Raw genomic sequence first — 12,955 nt, 5'->3', positions numbered from 1 at the left:
TTAAAAGTTTGTCCATATGTACTCGTATTAATTTTAACCAAATTTGCGTACTATTTTTTGTAGATTTAATTTTTTATGAAAAAACGGACTGTTGGATTTTTATATAAAAATCACTGAATATCGAAAACAATATTTTATGTGAATAAAATAAGTTTGAAACCAATATTTTTAATTTTTGAAAAGCTATTTGAGTAGAAAGTAAATTTTTACCAAGTTTTATTATTATTTTTCTTAGAGTTTTAATTTTTGTAAAAAAAACTGTCAATTCGATTTTTCTCAAAATTTTACTGAATGTTGACAACAATATATTTCGAAAGATAAAAGTAAATTAAAGATAATATCTCAAAGTTTTGAAAAGATATTTGAGACGAAAATCAATTTTTACCAACTATTGTTAAATTTTGTTTCGGTTTTTAATTTTTTGTAAAAAAACTGTCAAGTCGATTTTTTTCAAAATTTTATCGAATGTTAAAAACAATATTTCTTATAAGATAAAATTAGTTTGAAGCCAATATTTCAAATGTTTGAAAAGATATTTAAGTCGAAAATCATTTTTTACCAACTTTTGTTAATTTTTTGTAAAAAAACTGTCCATTCGATTTTTTTCTAAATTTTACTGAATGTTGACAACAATAGTTTTTGAAAGATAAAAGTTAATTAAAGCCAATATATCAAAGTTTTGAAAAGATATTTGAATCAATATTCAATTTTTACCAACTTTGAATAATGTTTTTTCTTTAAGATTTTTATTTTTTATAAAAAAAACTGTCAATTCGATTTTTCTCAAAGTTTTATCATATGTCAAAAACATTATTTTTCGTTGCACGAAGTTGTTTTGGAGATGGAATCATATTTAAGTCGTACAATTTTGGAGGTGACAAATTTTTTTTCATTTTTTTTGATTTATAAAAAAACCGTTGAATGGATTTTTTTCAAAAAATATACTTCTTTGATATCACGTTACAATATATTATATATAAAATTTAATTCAAGTCTCTAGCGTTTTTGGTTCGTAAGATATTTAGGGTTGACCAAAATGTTCAACTTTTTTTCAAACTGCTATGGTAAAAAAAAAACAACCCACGCAATTTTCTTGAGAGCCCTTTCTGCATCTTTCTGCCTTATTATCTGTATAACAAAATTTATTTGAAATCGATATCTCTTCTGGTTCTTGAGATATGATCGACGAAAAAACGTCGTGAACGTACGGACGTACGAACGTACGTACACACGCACGCACAAACATCTTTCTAAAAATCTTTTATTTCGACTCTAGGGACCTTGAAACGTCGAGAAGTGTCAAAATTTTCAATTTGACAAATCGGACCCATTACAATAACCTCCTATGGTAAGTTAACAAGCAATTATCTTAAACACATTAATGACATTCTAAAGGGCTACATACGACTCAAAAACCCCACAATAACCTCCACCACTGCTTAAGTTTATTTAAGTAAGCATAATGTATATAGATACAACAAGAAACTGGTAAGACAACTCCGAGCATACTTAGACTGACTGACAACGCTTTTTGCTGTACGCTGTTGCCGCTGTCGTGCGTTCGTTCATTCGTTGTTGTTAATTCAAAATCTACGAGACTCTGAGTATTCTTCGAAGACGGCCTGAGTCTCAGTCTCCACGTTGAATTCAAACGACCAACAACCATAAAACGTGTCCGGGTATATCACGACGTGCGACGTTATTCGCGATAGATTTGAAATTTTCTATAAACCTGGCATCGACAAAAGTTAACTTCACCTGACGTATGATTATCATTCAATTTACATCCCTCCATATTACCCCCTTCTGTTGGCACTGTCTTACCTTAACGTAGATTTTCAAAGAAGATTTACGAACTACAAAAAAGTATCTAGCTTGAAAGATACGACGACGACGCGGTTGTCGTTTTAATTGTGATAATTACTCGCTACCGCTTACAACTTAATAGGGTGTTTCCTGTGCCGTGTCAAGAATCGTTTTTGTTTTGTGTTTTGTGTTTTTATTTTTCTTAATATCTTTTTTTATTGTTTCTAAAACAATTTACAGTTTTTCTTTATAATTATTCTTACTCCAGGCAGTGCTGAATAAAAGAAAATAATTATTGAATTATAAAGTATTTTGAAAGTGTGATTGATTTGAGCTTGTATCTTTGGAATAATTGGCAAGCTCAAGCTTTTTATACCTATACATAATTAATTTTAATTAAAGGATTTCATTTATACATATTTGGAATTACGCAAAAGACAAAGTTGCATATTTGGATTTATCTTAAACCGACTTAGAACGAAAAAGGTGAGACACAGTTTGTTTACTCCATTTATTTTTAGCTAATTGTAAACAGGGTTAATTGGCATTAGGCTTACACTGATGTTTGGTTAACTTGTTATTCTAAAAGCATTCAAAACGATCTACAATGTAAGAACGCAAATGATGATGGATCGTTTCATTAAAAGTGAGGTCACCTTATTAAAAAAAAAAAACAATAATTTCGCCGGTGTTATGGTTGAGATGATATTTCATCACTCCCTCGAACTTCTCTACCGACTTCATATGGTTCGGCAATAATTTAAAATCCTTTTTAAGACAGACCCAACTCCAAAAGTTGAAATATAATTTCTTTGTCGTTTTTGATGTTTATTTCATTCATATATAAAAAATAAATTGAAGACGAGACGTAGAAAGATGGTTAGCTTTGTCACGTCTCTCTCAAAGCCGCACCCTTGACTTGAAAGGAAACATACCTAATTTTAATTTTTTATTTTTGCAATGACGAGAAGTGATGCAAAAAAATGTTGTTGTTTTTTTTAATTTTATTCAAGCATGCAAATATGGCGGTGATTTATTTGATAGAGTCATTCGTAAAAGGGTTGGTTAGACTTTTGAGATTCTCGAAGTGAGTTGATTATTTTATTATTTTAAAGATCGCTTTTGGTAGAATTTCATTTGATTTTTAATGTGTATGGCAAATTTTTTTTTGACAGGCCACATTTTATTGTAGGTACAGTCAAACTTCCCTACAGCGAATTTATACGGGACCAGAAAATTATTTTGTTCTATAGAAAATTCGTTATACAGAAATGTTTTGGTTTTACTTTTATTTAAAGAAGTCAGTAGTTTTTGTTTGGATAACATTCTTCAATTTTTGTTTTTCAACAAAATCGTCTGAAGAATTGAGAGATTCAAATAAAATAAGTCAATACGTTACTCTTCATCATTTAGCAAGCTATTCGCCTAAAAGCATTGTCGCAGTAATTCTTAGCTATTTAGAATCAATTCCAAAGCACACATACTACACCATCCCCCAACTGCAATTCGACAGAAATTTCCAGATTTCTATACCTCTCAGATCTTTTTTGGGAGAATAGGACATTCGTGGAGGATGAGTCAATCCATTTTTACACAGATGGGTCAAAAACAAAAGAAGGGGTTGGTGGAGGTGTGTACTCCGAACGACTGAAATTAAGTCTCTCATTCCGCCTTCCCAATCATTGTAGTGTGCTCCAGGCGGAACTTTTGGCCATAAAGGAAGTCTTGTCCTGGCTTAAAGAAAACGAGATATCAACATCTGATATCCGTATTTTTTATGATAGCCAACCCGCTATCAAATCTCTGGACTCTGTCTCTTCAAATTCTATAAGATTCCATAACTGTCGATCATCTCTAATGGAGATGGCACAACAGTTTGATATTCACCTTTGCTGGGTGTCGAGCCGTAGAGACATTTCAGGTAACTGTACATTACAGCCCATCCTACCACGCTTGGCACGTACTGGCATACCAATCGCTACTTGTAAACTGTTGCTAATGCAAGACGCTGTGAGGAGGGCAGGCACCAGGTAGAACATCAACACCACGTGTCAAGTCACAAAAAACATCTGGTCAACACTGGATTTAAAACGTTCAAGGTGCTTGCTCTCTCTAAGCAGATCGCATATAAATTCGATAATAGGTGTCATAACCGGACACTGTCTAATAGGAAATCACGCCACGAGACTAGGCGCACTCTTAAATGACTTTTGCAGAAGCTGTATGGACGAGGAAGAAACGGTTCTTCATCTTCTCTGCACATGCCCTGCTCTAGCTCGAAAACGCAAGAATTACCTAGGAGAATTCTTCTTTAACGATCTAAACTATCTAAATCATATCAGTAAAATCAGCCTCTCACGTTTCGTAAAGGACTCAAACTAGTTCCATTGAGCTTTGGAGGAAGCCTCAAGATTCATGTGGTATCACAACGGGCCATTAAACTGGCCTAAGTTTGTCCGTTTCCATCTTGGACAGCCACTATAACCTAACCTAACCTAACCTACTCTTCATCTTCAGGAAGGTTTGAAACACGTCAATAGCAATATCTGTTTTTAGTCAATCGTTCTTCAACTTTATTAATTATCAACAACTTTTTCTCAAATTAGATTCACTGAAGCCTGAACATAGAATGCTTCCATTTAAAATCTTGGGGAAATCCTCTTATAAGATTTTTTTTTCTCTGCATACTTAATGGAAATTCGTTATAAGGAGATCAAAATACACCAAACTTACTTACTTTACTTAAGGTGGCGCTACAGTCCGGGGCGGACCTGGGCCTCAACCAATATTCGTCTCCAGCCAGCTCGATCCCTAGCTAGCTGCAGTTTCGCACGCCAAGTTGGTTGAGGTCTTAACCCACCTGAGTGCGTCACATGAGTCGCGTTTTCCTCTACTGCACCGTCCCTCGGGATTTGTTTCACAGACCTTCCGGGCTGGAGCGTTGATGTCTATTTGCTTACATGACACAGCTATCTAAGCCGTTGGACTTTAATTCTGCTGACGAGGTCAGTGTCGCTGCACATTCTCCATCTATACGTCCGGGACCAAAAATCACCTGAAGAATTTTTCTCTCGAAGCATCCTAAGACGCTGTCATCTTTCTTTGACAGGGTCCAGGCCTCAGCGCCATAAATAAGAACCGGGATGATGAGCGTCTTATAGATGGTGATTTTAGATTTTCGAGAGAGGACTTTACTTCTCAACTGCCTTCTTAGTCCAAAGAAGCAGCGATTTGCAAGAGTTATTCTTCGTTTTATTTAGGCGCTGTTGTCGTTGTCTGTGTTAAAAGCGGTCCCTAGGTAGGCAAAGTCCTTAACTACCTCGAAGTTATAGCTGTCCATTGTGACGATTTGTCCAAGACGTCGTTGTTCAGTGTCCTTTTTTGATGACAGCATATACTTGGTCTTGCCCTCATTGACCACTAAACCCACCTTTTTCGCTTCCGTCGCAATGCTCAAAAACGCTCCACTGACATCACGATTTGATCTTCCAATTATGTCAATATCATCTACGTATCTGAGTAATTCGATGGACCTTTGGAAGATTGTGCCTCTAGTGTTGACGGTTGAGTTTTGGAAGATTGTGCCTCTAGTGTTGACGGTTGAGTTTTGCACAATTCTTTCCAGAACGATGTTCAAGAAGTCACATGACAGTGCATCGCCTTGTGTAAAACCTTTGTTGACATCAAATGCATCGGTGAGATAATTTCCGACCTTGAAAGAGCAGCGTGCATTCTCCATCGTCATTCTGCACAAACAGATAAGTTTGACAGGGATGCCAAAACTAGACATTGTTCTGTAGAGCTTTCCCTATGGTGCTGTCATACGCGGCTTTAAAATCAATAAAGAGATGATGAGTATTGATTTGAAGTTCCTGGGTTTTTTCCAAGATCTGCCGTAGTGTGAATATTTGGTCGATAGTGGACTTTCCTGGTCTAAAGCTACACTGATAAGGACCAATCAGGTTGTTGACGAATGGCTTCAGACGTTCACATAATACGGCAGAGCGGATCTTATACGCAATGTTAAGGAGACTTATGCCTCTGTAGTTGGCGCAGTTTAGAGGGTCTCCTTTCTTATGTATCAGGCACACTATGCTGAGATTCCACTCATCGGGCATGCTTTCTTCCGACCATATTTTGCAGATTAGTTGGTGCATGCTCCCTGTCAAGCCATCGCCTGCTGCTTTGAATAGTTCGGAAGCGATGCCGTCAGCTCCAGCAGCTTTGTTCGACTTAAGTTTAGATATAGCTATCTTCTCAAGGTCGGGCAGGCGGAATTTTTGATCTGCGTCGCCGAGGTTGAGTGGTTTTATCTCCCTTACAGCGGAATTCGGTTAGTCATCGCCGTTATATAATTTGGAGAAGTGGTCTCTCCATATTCTCAACATAGACTGCGGTTCTACTACGATGTTCGGAGCGAAACCGACGGTGAAAGAAGTTTCAATAAAAGATTAAGTCTTTGAATTAATTTTTAAAATATTTATTGTTAAGTAAATTGCCTGGGAAACCTTGCAATTAAGTAGGGCTAAAACCCAGGATCTTTTAAACAAAGAAACAAATCGTTATTCAAGGAAAGATAAGATGGACCGGTAACGTTTAGTCCCAAAAAAAAAATGTTAACGGTTAACGTGACCCGAGTTCGCCAAAGTCAAACGATAATTTTTTTTTTTTGAACAATGTCTCGACAACGAAATAATGTGATTCAACGGAAATAATTTTTAATCAAATAAACCAAACTATTATACTTAGCTTATTTCTCCTGCCAGATTTCCCTTCCTTCCTTAACCAATTTTTCTTCTTTTCCTCTCCTGTATCTCAAAAAGTATCTTCCAACAAATTTCCAAAATTATTCTCCTTTTTCCAAATTTTTAAAACACTTCCTCAAATTAATTTTTTTTTCCAATCAAATTTCTTTCTTCCAAAATTTACTTTTATTTCGATCTATTCGATTTCGTAGCTTATAAAAAAGTGAGTTCCCAGGCTTTTTCCAAGCCTGGATGAACCCTTTTTCTTCAAATACCCAGTGCTTTCAGCAACTCAGTGACTTGGGTTTCGGTCGCGTCATTTTTTCAGCAACGCTCAGCTTGTTTGCGTGAGTGTGCTAACGCAGTTGCAAACCCAGTAGTCTTCTCTTACTCGCACTTTAATCTCCCCAGCTTAATGCAAGTCACCCCTGAATTCGCCGCGCTCTACTCTGACTTGTAGAGTGCGGGAATGCAGTGGGTGCATTCAGCCACCTAACATCCCCGATTCAATTTTGAATGAAAGAAAAACCTTGGAACTCAAGAAATTTGATTGTTCACACTTTGCATTTTTCCCCACCGATCTTTCCCAGCAAAACAAATATAATTGTGGAAACTTGATGGAAATTAGTAAGTTTCGATTAAAAACAATTGTGGGAAGAGAAATGTGGCAGAAGTTCGATACACGCGTTTTAAAGTTATTTCGTTTGACTTTCGCGCAGATTTGGAGAAATAGAGACTTACGTTATCGTTCCATCTTGTACATTTAAGTATAATGGGGGTGTAAAAGTTGGGCTTGAAGCCATTCTCCCATGTAGTAACTTCGGCATTTGGAGACCAAGTGTCGACCGTGCCAATTTTGGTTTGCTGGAGTCAGACCATCCGTCTGACACTTATGGTGGTAATTATGCTCATTTTTTGGGAACTGGCTGTCACCCGTTCTTAGTATTTGACAAGACCGCCCGTCTGTCACCTTAGTTAAAGTGGAAAATCGACATCAATGATTATGTTTCTTTCCAAAGTACTGAGAGAGTGAACCGATGGCTGATGGACCATGGCTGCCCCTCTCTCTCTCAGTAGATTGAAGGAAACACCTGTAGGAATGGAGGAGGGAGGAACAAGTATTTGGATGACGGAGAGAATGGTTCTTGTCGCGGTAATTTTTACAAAATGTCGGTATTGCAGCGTATGTTACCGACAGTCTTTCGAAGGATTTGGTAATAGCAAAATGTCACTTTAACTATTCGCCGGATTCTGTAAAAATGTTGATTACAATGCTAAGACTAGTCGCATGCATTCCTAGCTTAAATATAAATTTTATTGACACCGAATTTTTTGGATATCAAGCGTAACTTAACAAAAATATAACATTCTGGCTTAAATTGTGATAACTTTGATAAAAGCAATCATATTTGAACGTCTGGGGCCTTTGTAACATTAAATGGCTTACGATGGTTCACAGCATCTTCGAAATTGAATTTTTCAAAACAATTAACAATAATTTATTAAATCAACTCTTGCGTACTCCTACTTATCGAGATTTACTACTTTATAACAAGTTAAATGGTCTGAAAACTAATTTACATTTAGAACTATATCTCTATTATTTTTGTTATTGTTGAAAGATTGTGCTTACTTTTGAGTCTGTATTAATTTCCCATAAGATAGTGAAGCTGTTTTCCACCTTGCGTGGGCACGAAAACCATTTTAGATAACACAACGATTTTTAAATTTAATCTAAGAATTGATAACAATTTCAGTACAAAACTGCACAAATTCGCTTGATTTTGTATTAGGAAATGATGCTCCGATCTTTCAAAGTATAATCTTTTAAAACGTACGTGGTAAAGGTAGTCCAAACAGTTCAAAACCTAATTGATTGGTAACTGTTTGTCTCTCAATGCTTTGATCGTAAAAGAAATACAATCACACGTTTTATTTTCATTTTATCAAATTATGTGACCTACATACCAAGATTTGCAAACAAAATAAACTCAAAAACATAAAATATAGAGAATATTACCAAGAAATCATAAGCTTATATATTTTTTTTAACTTTAGAAAACTACAAACAAAATTCATTGTGAAGCATGTATTTACGTACGTCAAAATTTATGTTTGACAGCTAAAATTGTGTGTTATAAAGAATGTAGAATTATAATCAGTTGACTTCAATCATATTAACTTAACTACTATAAAGCAATATGACAGAAAAAATGCCTTCCAAGAAGAATAATCTTAAGTTCTTTTTTTTGACGATTTTAGATGTGTCAATCTAAGAAGAAGTCAAGAAGTTTGACCAATCGACTACGATAGAAAAATACCAATTTAACGTCACTATTAATGACATTTATTTAAATTTGACAGTTGACATTTCAGTTGTCTTTCAGTTACAAGACCGGCTGGGTTATCATTTATCGGTTTCACTTGTTGGCATATACTGCATTTCCTAAAATATTTAGTGACGTGAACTCTCATTTTAGGCCAATAATATTTAGCTCCTACTCTAGCGAACGTTTTTCTAACCCCCATGTGCTCATCAAATGGACTATCTTGACACTCTTTCAGAACTCCTATCCTATCTTTCTTTCCGACTACTAACTTCCATTCTTCTTTATTGTCACGCAAGATCACATGATTTAACTTTACAAATTTGTATAACCTGCCATTGTCTACTCTCCAATTCGAAAAAGCTAATATGTTAGAATCAACAGAAGAAACCATCTTAGCAACCCAAGGGTCCTTATCCTCATCTGAAATCCCAGCTAACTCTGGAACTCTCCGAGATAACATGTCTGGTACTACATGTTCTTTTCCTTTCCTGTGTATGATTTCAAAATCCAACTGTTGGAGCCGAACTGCCCAACGTGCAAGTCTACCTTGTGGGTCTTTGAGATTGATCAACCAAATCAAAGAATAATTTCTTTTCCGTAGAGGAATAATTTCTTTCACTTCTATTAAGTGACCTACTTAAATAGCAAATTACTTTTTCTCCCTCTTCGAATGTTTGGGTGAGTACGGCCCCAAAGCCGTAGTCGGATGCATCTGTCTGGACATGTCAAAATTGGAGCCGTGATTAAGCATTCCTTTGCTTTTCGAAAACTATCTTCACATTCCTGTGACAAAACGAATTTCCTACTCTTTTTCAAAAAATCTGTTAACGGCCTAACTAGTGTTGCGAAATTCGGTACGAAGCGTCGGTACCATGAAATTGTCCCCATGAAACTCCTTACTTGTTTTACATTTTTAGGTGCTGGTATTCTGACCATACCATCAACATTTTCTGGGTCTACGTGTAACCCGTTTTTGTCGACTACATAACCTAAAAATTTCAGAGAAGGTCTACAAAAATTACAATTGTCGCGGCCTACTTTCAACCCGGCCTCTCGTAATCTCCTAAGAACCTCACCTAAAATCTCTAAATGTTTTTGAACTGTACCTGTGACGATAATGATATCATCCAGATACACGAAAACGAATGGCTCCAACTCAGGCCCTAACACACTATCGATGAAACGCTGCCATGTGTAATTCAAAAGAATGCCTTTTGAAAGGCACCCCTACCAGGTACCGTAAACGGTGTACTTCCGCGATTCCAATGCCATTAAGCCAGTAAGCGGACTTAATGTCTAACGATGTTAAAAATTTAGCATTCTTAAGTTTATCTAAAATAGCCGAAATTATTGGAAACGGATACACATCCCTTTCTGTGACCTGGTTAACCTTCCTAAAGTCGACACAAAACCTAAAACTGTTATCTTTTTTCCTAATGAGAACTATTGGGAAAGCCCATGGACTATTTGATTTCTTAATGACGTCCTTTTCCAACATCTCCTGAAGTTATCTATCTATGTGTTCCTATCTATGAGTGATCAGATGAAGTTTCAATGCCATGTTCTACCATTGTTGTTACTCCTAATCCTTCTGGCATATTCTTAAAAGCATTCTGGACTAAATGTTTAAGTTTCCCTTTCTGATCCTCTTCTAGTTCAGACTCCTCTGTAATAGAAGTAGTATCTATCGAGGCCAGTATCTCCTGGCACGAAAAACTCCACATGTTTGAACGTATATCTGGGACTTTACCTGATAATGCACAAAAATCGGCACCTTAAATCAAACAATTCGGTAGGTTGGGAATGACTAAGCATTCCATCAAAATTGACCTACTCTCTAAAACAATGGGTATTTTAACTATTCCTAAAACTCCTACACCTTCACCATCTGCTAAATGTACTTCCCTAGCATTTGAACTATCTTATTGTTATCCTAAACCTTTTAAAACATGTCATGCGTCCCTACAAATAATCGTTCGCGATGCCCCAAAATCTAGTAATCCTAAAAACCTAATACCATAAATATTAACTCCTACAAACGGACGTCGATCTATACCGCTTGAATCTAATGTGAAACCTAACCTAACTTTGTAAGCCAACTGGTCGCCAGCAGGCAACCTTCCTAATTCTGACGCCGGTTCTCTTGCCCTACTGGCCCAAGAGTCCGTTGCCCGTTTCCTGACGAGCAGCGTCTACAATTTTGCCTTGTGGTCCCTACATTAACACAAACAAAACAGCATATTATCGAAATGGCCTTCCCTGTTACACTTATAACAAAGATTGTTTTTATTCGGAGGGGGATCAGGATTAACCGCAACTCGAGTTTCCGAGGCGATATAAGCAACATCCGGCTCCAAAGCCGACCTGCTGCGATAAGAGGGTTGAGGAACGAAAGACTCGACATTTGCCCTAAAATCATATCCAGCTACGTTCCCGAAATTGTCATTCACGAAATGACGAATTTAAATAAGCGCGCCCTTTGATTATACGGCGGCCATCTTAAATGCGATCTGACTTTGTCAATAGGAAAATATTTGAGGTTACTTTGTTATTTCGTGTCATAAAAAAGAATTTCATTAATAATTGAATGTAATAAATACGTTCACGAATTGACAGACTATTGATGTACGCTCTACGAATAATGAATAGAAAGGTAAATACTATTTAAATATAATTAATTTGACGTTAAACAGTCTGACAGCCGGCGATGTTATTCTTCTCTTCTTCGATTGACGTTTGACACCGAATGGCTGCGTTCACTTAAAATTATTTTTGATCGATTATCGATGTGTTCACTGAAATGACTTGAGCGCTACCGGACAAACTATTTTTGCATTTTGTGGCTAAAAATAAATAATCTTTGAGTATCTTTTCTAAAACTAGATTTTGTATAAAAAATACGGTGTATTGAGTAACGAACGGGGTTAAATATTTAAATAATATTTTGGACTTGTTGTTGAAGATTGTACATAATTTTGTTCACAATTGAATCAAGACTTAAGACATTAAATTGCTAGCAAAGCCAATTTTGAACCTTGATGATTTAAGGCCTTATTTTGTGGCGTTCAATGTTGAAGATGCTTGAAAAACTCCATTTTGACTTCTTTTGATCAATTGAATTTGACACAAGAAACATGTTAAATACTAACTCAGCTATCATAAGACAAAGCAACTAAACTAAAACTAAAATAAAAACAATACAAGACCAAAAAAGTTCTTAAACATACATAATTTACTTTATGTATGTTTTGATCTACTCTTAAAATAGATTTTCAACTTATGCTTAAACTGTACATTTTTACACATAAATCAATATCTTTTAATTAAATCAACATGTTTATTGTCCATGTCCAGTCTATTGTAAATGTCATCCAATTTAAAAGTCACCCAATTTAAAACACTAACCTTTTAATCTTTCCAAGTAATATTGCTGCACCTGCATCATCATATCACGGTTTTTAAATAAAAGTGCTAGTTTGCAAACATGTGCGGTTCATAAAAGTCTTTCATGCTCCAAATTAGCCTAGTTTCCAACATTCAATATAGAAGAAAAAATCGAAAGCAAAATAATTGCAATCCATGTTATTCTTTCTTTAACCGCACCAATAACGAAAATAAATGCATGCAACGCATATGAACATCTATGTACTCTGCTAGAGCTAGTATTGTGCCTTCTAGAGGAACCATCGAAGATGGAGGCTTCAGTAAAAGCACCTAACTAACTTACCACTTAAAGATTTCAGTTGCATTTAGAGTGCTTCAATCCACTGCACCATGACCGGTACATTCTCCTTTTTAGAAAACTTAAGCATCTTATAAATGAACAAAATAAAACAACAACAATACACATACATACATACAAACGAACCATACTCTTTAATGCATGTGTATGTATGTAAATATATAAGCTCTGTTCGTCCAGAATACAAAAATGTGCAACCATTTGAAAGTCGAACAATTCTTGATTATTTTGCTTAAACGTTAGTTTTATGAGTTCATTGTGTTGTATTTTATTTCCCTCAGAGAAGTTGAATAAAGAAAAATATCAAAAATATCAAAAAGAAAAAGTCAAAC

At 35.7% G+C, this 12,955-nt stretch overlaps 1 protein-coding gene across 2 annotated transcripts in view; it reads left to right on the top strand.

The window, feature by feature from the left end:
* The first annotated feature begins 1,594 nt into the window (after positions 1-1,594).
* Positions 1,595-12,955, top strand: part of LOC129946344 (uncharacterized oxidoreductase SAR2567) — an 89,251-nt gene continuing 77,890 nt past the window's right edge. The window contains exons 1-2 of one of the 2 annotated variants that reach the window (XM_056056490.1): positions 1,595-1,763; positions 2,079-2,292. The gene's annotated coding sequence lies outside the window, so the exon portion shown is untranslated. Of the gene's footprint in view, positions 2,293-12,955 lie in introns of both variants that reach the window. The other variant, XM_056056489.1, reaches the window with a different exon arrangement.

This window comes from Eupeodes corollae, chromosome 2, assembly GCF_945859685.1.
Source record: "Eupeodes corollae chromosome 2, idEupCoro1.1, whole genome shotgun sequence".
Taxonomy (NCBI): domain Eukaryota; kingdom Metazoa; phylum Arthropoda; class Insecta; order Diptera; family Syrphidae; genus Eupeodes; species Eupeodes corollae.
This window is presented reverse-complemented; position numbering and strand designations above follow the sequence as displayed.